The sequence below is a fragment of the Macaca fascicularis genome, chromosome 11 (assembly GCF_037993035.2).
Source record: "Macaca fascicularis isolate 582-1 chromosome 11, T2T-MFA8v1.1".
Taxonomy (NCBI): Eukaryota; Metazoa; Chordata; class Mammalia; order Primates; family Cercopithecidae; genus Macaca; species Macaca fascicularis.
In genome coordinates, this window is record NC_088385.1 from 59,530,574 (window position 1) to 59,541,399 (window position 10,826).

The 10,826-nt window shown below is 51.2% G+C and overlaps 1 pseudogene; it reads left to right on the forward strand.

Moving 5' to 3' along the window:
• The first annotated feature begins 4,310 nt into the window (after positions 1–4,310).
• Positions 4,311–7,814, forward strand: LOC102121758 (probable ATP-dependent RNA helicase DDX23 pseudogene; annotated as a pseudogene).
• The last annotated feature ends 3,012 nt before the right edge of the window (positions 7,815–10,826 follow it).

Consider the following 10,826-nt stretch of genomic DNA (forward strand, 5'->3'; position numbering starts at 1 on the left):
CCTTATGATGCCCTCTGCTCCCAACAGGTTGCTCTCTGAGGACACAGTTTCTTTCTCTTCCCCACTCTTTTCCTTCCCCTGCCTCTCTACCCCACCAACCCTGCAAAGTGACAATCAATAAAACCCACTAACTGTCAAAGAAAATGCAGAGAAACACACAGCAATTTATTAGAGAGGAATGAATGGAGACCTTGCAGAGGGAGAAAGTGAGGGCAAATTGCAAAGCAAGCTGAGGGCAGAAGTGGGAGCAGAGAGGCTGTAACCAGTGAGGTACCTTCTGATAGAGGCTCCACACACACAGGAGGGGAAAGAAGATCTGTCCTGAGCCTGAGGTGTCTGGGGCCTAGGAACTGAGGAACCCAGTGATGCAGACAGAGTACTAAGCAGGTGGGAGCTGGGATGGCTGGGCCATCTGCTGAAGTGGGGAGGCATCAGCTCAGAATTTGGTGTAGGCATGCTGGCTGCTACTGGTGTTATTCTGGATGATCCTGGCTGAGGAAAAGGAGGTACCGCTGGCTCCCCAGTGCTGGCCCCAGGGACTTATCTGCTGGTGGACTGGATGCTCAGGCCCCCACCTACACTCTGACCCTGGCCACACTCTGGCTTCCATGGCTGGAGATGCTGGAGCCACTGCCTCTGCCTTTGCAGCTGGCCACCCTCAAACCAGTGGTGCTGGTGTTGTGAACCACAGCTGCAAGGAGATGGCCAGTCACCCCTCTGCCCCATGAGGTGCTGGAAGGTGGTAAGGAATTAGACAAGGATGCAGAGAAGGTGGAGGTGCCCAGGGCTAAGAGACAGGGAGTGAGAGGCACAGGAATATTAGAAGGCAAGGTGGCCACAGTACGTGGTAAGCAGGTGAGCTCAGCTGTGGCAGTCAGACATAAGGAACAACAGTGAATGCACTTTTCTTTTTCTCCAGCTCCAAGGGATGGGAATGTGGAAAACTTAGAAATCTCTTTGTTTATAAAGACCCATTTTCCTGTCTATTTTCCTGCCACTCCATCCTGAGGGGAGTAGTTATGTATCCCACTAGCAATGGTATGACCCAACCTCAAGGGAAATAGTATGCACACTTACAAATGCACACCCAGCTTTGACACCCCCCAGCCATCCTGTTGTAGAAAGAAAAAGAAAAAAATAAATTTTAGAAACATAGAGCCACTTGCCACTCTAAATGTGAGCGTTAGGGAACACTTCAAAGATTAGTCCAATGCTCTCTTTTTAAGGATGAGAAACATGAGGCTCAAAGTGGGGATGGAATCTGTCTGAGGTCGCACAGTGAATACAGGTAAACCCCAAATGATCACCCAGTAGTGGGAAGGTCTCTCAAGCCAGTGCTGTTTCCCTGGCTCCTTCAGAGACTATCCAGAAAACACAAATGTGAATTGCAGCAGCTGAGCTGAAGTCAGATCTCAGGAGGAACTTCCTAAGCAATAATGAAAAACTAAGATAGGGCATCAGAGGAGAGTGGTGAGACAGGGTGGGGTGGACTTCATGATATCTCGGTGGGAGGTGACAGGGAATCAGTGAGATGCTCCCCGTGATCCCATGACCTCAGCGACTGAACATGCAAACTTGATTGGCATTTACCCCTGGGATCCACTGCATGCCCATTTCAAGTAAAACATTTATCTACTGCTGGAAATTTAAAACAAGTTTGCAACCCCGAGCCTTAAAGGAGCTAGGAGAAGGGGAGTGTGCTGAGCAGTGACAGCAGTTTAACAAACATTTGTTGAGGCCCTCCTTTGTCCCCTCCTATGCTGTGGGGGCCACTGGGAATATGAGAGGGAAGACATGGGCCAGTTCAGTTAGGCTCAAAATCACTATGGATCTAACCAGGGACATAAAGTTCTGATGAGCCTGCTTCTCAAGGCAGGTTCTCTGCCACAGCCATGGTCCCCTACCCACATGCACTCCTCGCCCAGCATCTTATGGGAGGCAGCAATCTCCATGTCCAGGGCCAGCTTCAGGCTTATGAGTTGCTGGTACTCACAGAGCACCGGGCCAGGTTGTCCTTGGTCTGCTGCGAGACCTCCCTGAGCTCTGCCAGCTTTGCCTGGGCATCCCTGAGAACCAACTCACCCCTCTGCTCAGCATCGGTGATGGCCATCTGCAGGTTATTTATTGCTCTGGGGCAGGAGGAGGGAAGGGAAGTGTGCTGGACCTCTGGACTCACCTGGCCATATGCTGGGTGAGCACAGGTCCCCATCTGTCTGTCCCTCCCCAGGACTCCCCAACCCCACTGAGGCTGGAGAGGAGCATCTCTTTGGAAAGTAACTTTGAGGGAGGTTTCAAGTAGTCTCAGTTTGGGGGAAAAGAACTCAGAGTCTCTGTCTGAGGCAAGCAGCAATGAGTGGTGAGATCAGAGGAGTCACCCTCAGTGTCTGAACCACTCACTCACTTTCTCCCTAATCCCTGCCCTCTGTCCTTCACAGCTGGGTGCCAGGAGACAGCAATGAACAAGACACAGCCCCTGCACCCAATGCTCTCACCGTTAAGGAGGAAAAACAGAAGAGTAGGCATTTAAGGTAGCAGGAGGCCGGGCTATGATGTGGAAAAGCACAGGGCACCATGGAACTCAGAGGAGAGATGCTGAGGAGGGAAGGATGATGGCTTCACAGGAGGAGGGGGTTCAAAGAGGAAAAGATGTTTGGCCCATTCTCGAAGAAAAAGGAAGTTTGGGAGACTGCTAAAGAGGATGAGAAAGGACATTCCAGTTGCATTGGGAGTATTGAAATGGGGGTTAAAAGCTAGTGGGCAGTGCAGTGCAACCGAGCCTAAGAATGACAGGCTCACCTGGGCCTTCCAGGTTGTCACCCAGAGACCTGGGGCCCGTCTGAGTTGGAGGAAGGGTGTGATGTAAGGCCCTCGTGCACCTGTGTGGGTGGAGGGTCAGGAAATGATAGGGTTCTGGCCTGACCTCCTGACGGCGCCTCGTGCATTCCCACCAGAATCTCAGGTAGCAAGCCTGAGTTGAAGGGAGCATTCTTCAGAGTATGGCCCGTCCCGGGGACCCCTGGGCTGCCCTGTTCCTTTGTTACAGGGTTCCTGCTTCTTGGCGCTCTCTATCCCTGCCCGCAGCCTCTGGATCATCCTGGCAAGCTCAGCAATCTCACTCTTAGTGTTCCTCAAGTCATTGCTGTGCCTGCTGGCCATGGTCTCCAGCTCCCCAAGCTGAGAGGAGGGAGGAAGAGGAAATTGTCAACCATGAAGAGGGGGAAATATGAGGTCTGACCCCAGGGGACAAGCTTTGGTGTATGTTCAAAGGCTGGAGCACCTCCAGAACATACCATGGAAGGGGGACACCTGGGCTCAGTTTGAGAAGTTTCTCCTAACCAAAGGGATGGGAAAGACTGCTGCCTGTCCTGCTGGGTTTGCTTCGTTGATCAACTTGTTCAGCTGATGATGATGATGAAGGTGAGGAGGGCAGTGGTGGTGGTGCTGATGATGGTAGTACCATCATCAGATAGTAATGGTGGCGGTGAGCAGGGCTTCCACTTTTGACCAAGGAAGCAGGTGGCAGCTAAAGCCCAACCCACACTGTGCTTGCCACACCATGGCCCACATTGCTGCATCTGCCCAGAGTGGCACTTTTTCTAACTCGCACAAAAGCATTCTATGGGCTCACTCTGGCCCCTATGGTATTGACCATGATGACGGTAACAACAGCTATGATTTGTCAAACCCTTTGTTTAGCTCTTTTTTAATTGACACATATAGTAATACATGTTTATGAGGTACAGTGTGATGTTTTAATACATGTATAGATCATGCAATGATCAAATCAGGGTAATCAGCTTATGCAACACCCCAATGTCAGGCTCTTACTGATCACCCAAATGCTTAATCACATTATCTGGCACATCAACCCTCCCAGGGTCCTGGAGGCTATGGGAAGCCTGTGTCTCTGTGAGCCAGTTTTCAGAGGGTCGCAGCTCTGCTGGAGGACAATATAGGGGTTTCGTGCCTAGGTGACAAAGTTGGGCAGGAATGAAGGGCCCAAGAGGAAGCTGATTCCTCTAAGTTCCTGATTCACCCACCTTGGTCTGGTACAGGGCCTCAGCCTCAGCCTTACTCTCCAAGGCGATCTCCTCGTACTGGGAGTGGACCTCAGTGATGATGCTCTCCAGGTCCAGGTGCCGGTTGTTGTCGAGGGAGAGGATGATGGACATGTCATTTGATTGCGACAGTAGCTGGCTATACTCCTGCAGACACAAAGCCAATTCTGCTCACGTCTAATGGACAGGCCCCTACCACAAACCCCTAAAGTTAGCTTTATAGTGATGCCACTAAAAAACACGAAGACCAAGATGCAGGCCAAAATCTCAGCCAGCAGGCTAAAGAATGAAAAGGTGTCTGTCCTCCAATCCTGCTGCAGAGGTGCATGGGTCTATTTGTCCAGGTACCTTGGATGGGGGAGGAGACTCTAAGAATGTTATCCATAGGCACTGGCAATCATAGATGTGGGGGACACAGAAAAGGAGAAAGAAAAAAGAAAGGGAGTTAAAATATTTGATAGATAAATAGTTTCAAAGGTCTCAGAATCTGAGTAGATGTTGTGGTAATAGATGTGAAGGTAAAAAGCACTGAATGAAAAAATTAAGGCTTAAGAGAATCAATCATGTCTTAAACATATATTGGGAAGGAAGGGGGCCTTATAGCCTCAGAGAGGGGCTGCAGGAAGTTGATCTCATCCATCAGGCTCTCCACTTTCACCTCCAGGTCCACTTTGGCCATGTGGGGAAGGAGATCACCAGACCAGTGACTGGCATATTTTCATTTGCTTAAAGCCTGTACTTGTCCATAATTGTTATGAAGCGAAATGGAAACCACTTTTACCCTGGTCATTAAACTTAGGTTAAGAGTGACTTGAAGATGGTGACAGCTCCGTGACATTGAGGCCACGTTGGGCAGTTCAGACTCAGGGTGATAGCAGGAGAGCTGGCTGACAAAAAGGACCATGATGCATCACCTTCCAAAGTGGAAAGGAAGCGATCACGGACTCCTGACGGAGAGTGGGATAGAGACCGGGACCGGAAGTCTTCCCCATCTAAAGATAGGAAACAGCATCGTTCAAGGGATAGACATCAAGGAGGCAGCCATTCTCACTCTCATTCCCGTTCCAAATCTGCAGAAAGAGAACGATGGCACAAAGAATGAGAACTAGATAAGGAGCGAGAATATAATAAGAAGGACCAAGATCGAGACAAGGACTGGCACAGACAGGACAAGGACCAGAAATGATTCAGTTTATCTCCTGGCCAAGGAAAAGACTTTAAATTTCGGAAGGACAGAGACTCTAAGAAGGATGAAGAGGATGAACATGGTGATAAGAAGCCTAAGGCCCAGCCATTATCCCTGGAGGAACTTCTGGCCAAGAAAAAGGCTGAAGAAGCAGCTGAGGCTAAGCCCACGTTCCTCTCCAAAGCAGAACGAGAGGCTGAAGCTCTAAAGTGACGGCAGCAGGCAGTGGAAGAGCAGCAGAGGATGTTTGAAGAAGAGAGAAAGAAAAGAAAACAATTCCAAGACTTGGGCAGGAAGATGTTGGAAGATCCTCAGGAATGGGAATGTCAGGAATGCAGGGGGAAGATGGAGCAAGAGACCAGTGGAAATGAGGATGAGCAAGGGCGGCAGAAGATCTGGGAAGAGAAGGATAAGAGCAAGGAACCGCATGCCATTAAAGAGCATTACTTGGGGTGGCATCAAAAAGCGGCACCGAATGAGACATTTCAATGACCGAAAGTTTGTTTTTGAGTGGGATGCATCTGAGGACATATCCATTGACTACAACCCCCTGTACAAAGAACGGCGCCGGGTGCAGTTGTTAGGGCGAGGCTTCATTGCAGACACTGACCTCAAGCAGCAGAAATGAGAGCAGTCACATTTCTATGGAGACCTAATGGAGAAGAGGCGAACCCTGCAAGAAAAGGAGCAGGAGGAGGCAAGACTCTGCAAACTTCGTAAGAAGGAAGCCAAGCAGCTCTGGGATGATCGTCATTGGTCTCAGAAAAAGTTAGATGAGATGACGGACAGGGACTGGCGGATCTTCTGTGAGGACTACAGCATAACCACCAAAGGTGGCATGATCCCCAATCCCATCCCATCCTGGAAAGACTCTTCTCTGCCCCCACACATCTTGGAGGTCTTTGATAAGTGTGGCTACAAGGAACCAACACCTATCCAGCGTCAGGCAATTCCCACTGGGCTACAGAATCATGACATCATTGGTGTGGCTGAGACTGGCAGTGGCAAACAGCAGCCTTCCCCATCCCACTGCTGATCTGGATCACCACACTTCTCAAAAATGACAGGATGGAAGAGTCAGACCAAGGCCCTTATGCCATCATCCTGGCTCCCACCCATGAGTTGGCTCAACAGATTGAGGAAGAGACTGTCAAGTTTTGAAAGCCCCTAGATATCCGCACTGTGGCTGTCACTGGTGGCATCTTCAGAGACCAGGGCTTCAGGCTGCGCATGGGTTGTGAGATTGTGATCGCTACCCCTGGGCGTTTGATTGATGTTCTGGAGAACTGCTCCCTGGTGCTGAGCCGCTGTACCTATGTGATTCTGGATGAGGCAGATAGGATGATTGACATGGGCTTTGAGCCAGATGTCCAGAAGATCCTGGAGCACATGCCTGTCAGCAACCAGAAGCCAGACACAGATGAGGCTGACAACCCTGAGAAGATGCTGGCCAACTTTGAGTCGGGAAAACGTAAGTACCACCAAACAGTCGTGTTCACAGCTACCGTGCCCCCAGCGGTGGAGCGTCTGGACAGGAGCTATCTTCGGCGACTTGCTGTGGTGTACATTGGCTCCTCAGGCAAGCCCCATGAGTGTGTGGAACAGAAGGTCTTCCTCATGTCAGTGTCAGAAAAGAAGAAAAAGCTGCTGGCAATCTTGGAGCAAGGCTTTGATCCACCCATCATTATTTTCGTCAGCCAGAAGGACTGCGACGCGTTGGCCAAATCCCTGGAGAAGATGGGGTACAATGTTTGCACACTGCACAGTGGAAAAGGCCAGGAGCAGCTAGAGTTTGCATTGTCCAACCTCAAGGCTGGGTCCAAGGATATTTTGGTGGCTACAGATGTGGCTGGTCATGGTATTGACATCCAAGATGTGTCTATAATTGTCAACTATGATATGGCCAAAAATATTGAAGATTACATCCACCTCATTGGCTGCACGGGACGAGCAGGCAAGAGTGGGGTGGCCATCACTTTCCTCACAAAAGAGGACTCTGCTGTGTTCTACGAGCTGAAGCAAGCCATCCTGGAAAGCCCAGTGTCTTCCTGTCTCCCCAAGCTAGCCAATCACCCAGATGCCCAGCATAAGCCAGGCACCATCCTCACCAAGGAGCACCAGGAAGAGACCATCTTTGCCTGACACAGCACTCTTCCTGTGGGCTGAGGGCATCTCCGAAGCTGCCTAATGCCTGTTCTTCAGAACCTTCACATCCCTCTTTCCAGGTCCTCACTCCTGGGTTACGGGGGCTTAGGAAAACAACCAGACTACCTAGTCCAGACCCTCAGGTCGGGAGGCCTGCATGTGGGGCTGCAAAAGGAGAGGACGATGCTGTTGGAGGCAGGGAGAGCAAATTACCACAGCTTTTTGGTCCAGCTCCGCCCTTCTTTGCTTTGGGATTGCAGTGGGCCATCAGCTCATGCCAGGCTATGGGGGCAGCCAGTTGGCATTGCTGCCCAGACTGAATAGAAACCTGGCTGCCTGATGGGACCTCCTTTGGCTCAGACTTGACTGTGTAACTGTATAAACTGCAGCAGCATTTTTGCCCTAGATGCCGCAGGAGACCTGGCACCATGGTTACGGACAGTGGAATCTTACTGTCATCTGGACAGCTGTTTTCCTGCTTAAATGGTAAAGAAAGTCGCAAGCCTTTAGACCTGTGCACAGCCCCGCACCAACGGGTGCTGTGTGCTCTAGGCATCCCTGCCCCAGGGGATTTTCTAAGTAGATGGGGGGACAGGGTGAACTGACTGTGTCCATCTTTGTCACTGAGTGAAATCTCTGTTTTCTATTCTCTGAGAAGATAAGTTTGTTTGTTCCGAGAATAAATACGTGAATATCAAAAAAAAAGGGACTTGAAAATGAGACTCAGGAATTAAAGAGAATTCTTATGTATGACACTAATGCCTCATCACAGCAGGAAAGTGGCATTATATTCCAAAGAGCTCAAAGCAGTTTGGCAACTGGCTTACTTATAGGCTCTGGAAGCTGCTCAGACACAGGAACCAATAAAAAAGACAGCAGAATTTCTGCCTTTGAAAAAAGATACATAAGACACCAGTGATGGGGGACCTGTAAGTGTCCATGTGACCCTGGGGCATGTTCTCCCGGGAAGTCTCTCAGGTTCAGGGAGACTCTCCATATATCTCTCTCTCCTTATCACTTTTTGCCCCCATCACCCAGGCCCCTCTGGCACTGATCTAGTGATGAGGGAAGCAGAGTGTGACATTTGAGAAGTGACCAGGCTGGCAGCACTGAGAAAGTCCTGGGATGCTGGGAAGTCTCACGGGCATGGTGGGAATTCGGCCTGACCCCTGAGGAGCACTGTTCAACCTGCTTTGGCAGCTGTAGCCCCAGTCCCAATCCCCATCCAGCCCCCATCCTTACCTACTTGAGAAGCACCAAGTCCTTCTCAGCTGCTGCACGCTTGCTCCGCTCTTCACGGTTCCTCCAGGAGGAACAGCAAGGGTCAGCCGCAGCTGTACCACAGGGCTGTGCTAGGAAGGGGCCCTGGCCAGTCCAGCTCAGGGGAGAGCCAAGCAGAAATTTCTCTGAGTCATAGGGATCCATGAAGCCCTGAGTTCTCCCAGCCCTTCTCGCACTGGCATAAATGTTCAGGATGGTGGTGATGGAGGTAACGGCATGAGACCTTGTCCTCCTCCAAGCCCAGCTACCCTGCATGGAATGCCATCTCCATTCTCCCACCTGTTCTTCATGCTCGGTCCTCTGATGTGTTCCCATATGGCTTCCCATCTCCCACACTGAGGCCTGAGCCCCTCCCACAGTCCTGGGGTCTCTCAGTGTTCCTCAGTCAGCACTGAAGTTAATGTCCCTTCCAGTCCCACAGGGTGGGAGCTCCCAGAGAGCACCCCTGAGCTTCTCTTTCCCAGGCCCCTCACTCAGTCCAGGCCCTACACCACAGCCACGATGACCAAGGGCCCCACTCTTCTGCCTCTGCCATGCTAATGCAGCCAGCTACCCCAGCCACAGGGCCCTATGGGAACAACTGGCCCCCTGAGCTCCACATGCACAGCTGTAGCCCCAGCACCAAGCACAGGGCCAGCACAGAGGAGACATTTAATGCCTTTCATTATTATGACCTTCGAGTTCATGTCATTCAGTAATGATAAAACCAGCATTAACAATCTACTTGGTTGATGGGCCTTTCATTAGTATTAACTAATTAATTAATAGTGTGTCGCTATTTGCCGGGCACTGTTTGAACAGCATATATTAAAATATTTAGCTCTCAAACAAATTTTTAAGGTAGGTACAGTTATCACCTCCATGTTATAAATGAGGAAACTGAGGCACAGATTGGTTAAATAAATTACCTATGATTGTGCAGTTAGAAAGAAACATAGTCAAGCTTAAACCCAGGCAGTCTGGCTGCAGAGCTTTTGTTCATTTACACGGTGCTGAACGGCAGGTCCACCAATAAGCCCTGTCAAGCACCTTCCTTACCCATATTGCCCCAGTTCCTTGCCGATGCCCGCAGAGGCAAGATGACTTTCACGCTCTGGACACCTGAGCCTCACCACCGGGAGCACTGCCTCTCACCTCCTCTTATATGCCTCTGCGAGTGCCTGCGTGGTGCCCAGCTCCCCCTCCAGTCAACCCTGCTCCATCAACAGCTTGTCCAGGTGAGCCTGGAGGCAGCCAGTTAGGATTCAAAGAAGGGCTGCAGGTCATTGGCACTGGCCTTGGAGGTGGCCGTTTGCTCCTGCAGGAAGCATCACTTGGTCTCCAGCACCTTGTTCTGCTGCTCCAGGAACCGCACCTGTGATCAACCATGGAGGAGAGAGTCATGCTCTTTCCAGTCCCCAGCTCAGGAGCAGACCTGCTCTCTAAACCCAGGCCTCCCATGCCTGGGATCCCAGGGGCTCTCAGGGCCTCTGCCCCTCCCCAACCACAGACACTCACCTTGTCAATGAAAGAGGAAAATTTGTTGTTGAGGGTCTTGATCTGCTCCCTCTCCTGGGTCTTCACCTCAATCTAGGCATCGATCTCCATGTTCAGGGGCTACCAGAGGCTCTGGTTGATGGTCACCTCCTGGATGCCAAACGGAAAGGCCCCCAAACCTCCAAAGCCCCCGGGTCCACCAGGCGCTCCTCCAAAGCCACTAGGTCTCCCTCCAATGCTGAAGGAGCTTCCTCCAAAGACACTTTTCATATCCCTTCCTTCAGCCCCACACAGACTGCTTCCAAAGGCGCCCCAGCACCCCTGGCCCTGCCCCCAGCCTGGGTAGCACCTCCAGCCACCCTCAGTGAGATCTTCTTTCTCCCCGCAAAGCTGTACAGACTCCTGCTGCCAAAGGTGCCCCCTGTCATGGCACAGGTCGCAGCAGCACTGCCTCCCCCACAGCGTGAGGCCGATGGATCTGACGGCACCACCACAGCTCTGGTCAGACACAGGATGGCAGAGTGGCCACTGGAGCCCTGGGCGACGTGGGAGGTCCCGCTGGACTGCTGGCTCATCATTTTCTCTGGATGCAGGAAGACGTCCTGGTTTAGAAAGCCTGAGGAAAGGGCACCTTCTGATACAAGGAGAGAGGTGGTCCTTTTTATAAGTCCCGGTGGATT